Genomic DNA, 4,284 nt, shown 5'->3' on the forward strand with positions numbered 1-4,284 from the left:
TTGGTTACATTCTTCATGTTGTGTCATCATTCTCAGTATCTTTACCCAAATTATTTCAACCCCATATACTTAGACTCATTGTTCCTTAAATTTCTCATCTATAGTTTATAGTTGCTGTTGCCCATTTTATTTCATATAGATAGTTCTTTAAAAGAGTATAATGTTCAAGGTAATCATTTTTTATTAATTGAGCTCAACTGTCATTTGGTTTAAAAATGACTTCATGGTATAATTTCAGTCGAAGTTTAAGGATCATCTCAGGACAGTAGATTCAGAGGATTCTGAAGTCTCAATGGGTCCGATAGGTCTAGATTCCACTAGAATTTGAAATTCTTCTCCATATTTTCCCCCTTTAATTAATAACCGTCTACTGAGTCCTTGTTCAAATGAGAAACTCACTTCTTCTGAACGTCCCATTAGACTGTATTCTGAGGCCTGGGAGCTGTATGTGGCACCTGTGAGCCATTCTTGCCTTCAACAGCACTAGGGTCAGCTGATAGACTGAAAGAACCACAAAGATGATCTGGGGACCACATGCAGTCCAAGGAAGAGTTTTAAGACCTTTGCAGGACCTTCAAGACCTTTACAAACTTCACTTTTTTTTTTATGATTGTAATTTGAGTGAAAGTTTACAGAGCAAATTGATTTCCATTCAACAATTCATACTTATTTTGTTTTGTGACATTCATTTCAATTCCCACAATGTAGTAGCAGTCTTCACACAGCTTCCCTGTGTTTAACATTCTCCTTCTTCCCTATCCCTTCTTGCCTTCTTAGAATTATCCCAAGGCAAATGCTGCCCTTTTGATATCATAAAGTGATTGTTCTAATAATTGCATACCTCTCTGGTATTATGGTTCACCCTGTAGGCCTGTCTATTTGGCTGAAAGTTGAGCCATGGTTGTGTGGGGTTGGGGATGGGGAGAGGGAGCTCAGTTTCAGGCTTGAAGAGGATTTAAGGGCCATAGTATCAGGGGCAAACTTCACATTTTTATGGGGCAAAATCCTATCATTTTCTTTCCTTATGCTTAGAGAATTAATCCCAACTTTTGTTGTTGTTGTTGTTGTTGTTTTAATAGTATTACTTTCATTCCTCAAAGCAGAGTCAACCTTAATGACATGGATGAAGTAAAGCTTTTGGGACCTTTTTTCCCTGATGAGGCACCACTCAAAATAGGAAGAAACAGCTGCAAACATTCATTAACAATTGGAATGTGCAGTGTATGAAGTATGAATCTAGGAAAATTAGAAGCCAAAAATGAAATGGAATACATAAAGATCTATATCCTAAGCATTAGTGAGCTGAAATGGACTGGCATTGGCCATTTTTAATCAGACAATCCTATGGTCTACTGGAAATGACAAATTGAAGAGGAGTGACATTGCATTCTTATCAAAAAGAACATTTAAAGATGTATCCTGAAGTACAATGCTGTCAGTGATAGAATAATATCCATATGCCTACAAGGAAGACCAATTTATACTACTATTATTCAAACTTACCACTGACTACTAAAGCCATAGATGAAGAAATTGAATATTTTACCAACTTATGCAGTAGGAAATTGACCAAAAATGAAATCAAGATATATTTATTATTACTGATGACTGGAATGTGAAAGTTGGAAACAAAGAAGAATCATCAGTAGTTGGGAAATATGACATTGGTGATGGAAATGATGCTTGAAACCACATAATAGAATTTTGCAAGACTAATGACTTATTCGGGAGCTCTGGTAGCATAGTACCTAAGGCACTTGACTGCTAACCAGAAGGCTGGCGGTTCAAACCCACCAGCCACTCCTCAGAAGGAAGGTTGGGCAATCCTACTTCCGTAGTGATACTGCCTCAGAAACCCAAGGAGGGGTCGCTATGAGTCGGGGCCAACTCGACGGCAAACAACAACAACAACAACAACAATGACTTATTCATTGCAAATGCATTTTTCAACAACATAAATGGTGGCTGTATATGTGGAACTCACCAGATGGAATACACAGGAATCAAATTGAATACATCTGTGGAAAGAGATGATAGAGAAGATCAATATCATCAGTCAAAACAAGTCCAAGACAAACAAAGTACAGGCATGTGAGTTAAACATTTACCTCAAGTAGACACACACCCTGGAGAGAATAATCATGGGAGAAGGAAGGGCTGCTTATGCACAGGGAGACAGCTCAGGGGGCAGGAGAGTATGGAGGGATGGACACTGGGAAGAGGTAACTATGGGGTGGAAGTGGGAGGGGAGCTGTTGCATTGTGGTAAACTGTGGTCAATGACATGAGACAAAGTACATGTGGACTGCTGTATGGAAAGTGAATTTTCTCTGTAAATCTTCACCCAAATCAAAATTAAATTAAATTTAAAAAAAAAAAAAAAAAAAAAAAACAAGGCCAAGAGCTGACTGTAAAACAGAAAATTGATTGCTCACATGCAAATTCAACTTGAAGCTAAAGAAAATTAAAGCAAGTTCAAGAGAATGAAAATACCATCTTAAGTATATCCCAACTAAAATTAGAGACTATCTGAAGAGTAGATTTGGCACACTGAACACCAATGACTAAAGACCAAATGAGTGGAGGGATGACATCAAGAACACCAAACACGAAGATAGCAAAAGATCATTAAAAAGACAGGAAAGGAACAAAAGGCCAAAATCGATGTCAGAAACAAACTCTGAATCTTGCTCTTGAACTGAGGGTAGCTAAAGTGAATGGAAGTAATGACAAAATAAAAGAAATGAACAGAAGATTTCAAAGGATACCTAGAAAAGACAAAGTAAAGTATTTTAATGTGCAAAGACCTGGAATTAGAAAACTAAAAGGGAAGAACAAGCTCAGCATTTCTGAAGTTGAAAGAACTGAAGAATAAATTTGAATCTCCAGTTGCAATACTGAAGGATTCCACGTGCAAAATATTGAAAGATGCAGGAAACATAAAAGAAAATGGAAGGAATGCACAGAGTCACTATACCAAAAAGAATTAGTCAATGCTCAACTATTTCAGAAGGTAGCATATGATGAAGAATCAGTAGTATTGGAGGAAGTAGTCCAATCTGTACTGAAGGAATTGGTGAAAAACAAGACTCCAGGAGCTGGTGGAATACCGTTGAGGCATTTCAACAAACAGATGCAGTGCTGGAGGCACTTACTTAGTAATGCCAAGAAATGTGGAAGACAGCTACCTGGACAGCTGACTGGAAGAGATTGATATGTGTGCCCATTCCAAAGAAAGTTGATCCAATAGAATGTGGAAATTAATGAATAATATCATTAATATCATACACAAGTAAATTTTGCTGAAGATAATTCAAAAATTGTTGCAGCAGTATATTAACTTCCAGAAATTCAAGCTGAATTCAGAAGACGGCATGGAATGAGTGATATTATTGCTGATGTTAGATGGATCTTTACTGAAAGCAAAGATCACCAGAAAGATGTTTATATGTATTGTAGTGACTATGCAAAGCTATTTGACTGTGTGGATCATAACAAATTATGGGTAGCTTTGCAGAAAATGGGAATTTGAGAACACTTAGTTATGCTCATGAGGAATGTGTACGTGAACCAGAAGGCTGTTGTTTGAACAGAATAAGGGGTTAGTCCATGGCTGACACTTTGAACTCAGACTTCTAGCCTTCTAAACTGTAAGAGAAAAATCCCTGTTTGGTAAAGTCACTCATTTGTCATATTTCTGTCATAGCAGCACTAGATAACCAAAACAATCCTGAAAGCTAACATCATCCCATCATTAAGGTTGACTCTACTTTGAGCAGGCAATTCTTCCCCAGTCATATTTTGGGTGTCTTCTAACCTGAAGGGCTCATCTTCCAGCATATATCAGACAATGTTTCACTGCTATTCAAAAAATTTCCAGTAATATATCAGACAGTGTTTCACTGCTATTCATAAGGTTTTCAGTGGCTATTTTTTCCCCAAAAAACTGGATGGCCCTGTGCTTCTTTTCAGTCTGTCTGAGTCTGGATGCTCCACTGATACCTGTCTACCATGGGTGACCCTGCTGGTATTTGAAATACTAGTGCATAGCTTCCAGCCTCACAGCAACACACAAGCCACCACAGTATGACAAACTGACCAACAAATGGTAGATCTACATATTTAGTATGTTCTTTTTATTAATTAAAAAAAGAGGTCAATTTATTTTGGAAGATATTCTAACCAAAATGTGTATTAATATATTAATACAAATTAGTGAGTTTTTTTTTCTCAATCCAAAATTCTATTTTCAAATGATTATGATCCAAAAAAGGTATTTTGAAGG

General features: G+C 37.0%; 1 pseudogene; it reads right to left on the minus strand.

The window, feature by feature from the left end:
• LOC103198631 overlaps positions 1–4,284 on the minus strand; it is a 72,368-nt pseudogene that overhangs the window by 34,946 nt on the left and 33,138 nt on the right.

The sequence above is a fragment of the Orycteropus afer genome, unplaced genomic scaffold, assembly GCF_000298275.1.
Source record: "Orycteropus afer afer isolate SDZICR_OR568_19922 unplaced genomic scaffold, OryAfe1.0 scaffold00098, whole genome shotgun sequence".
Lineage (NCBI taxonomy): Eukaryota > Metazoa > Chordata > Mammalia > Tubulidentata > Orycteropodidae > Orycteropus > Orycteropus afer.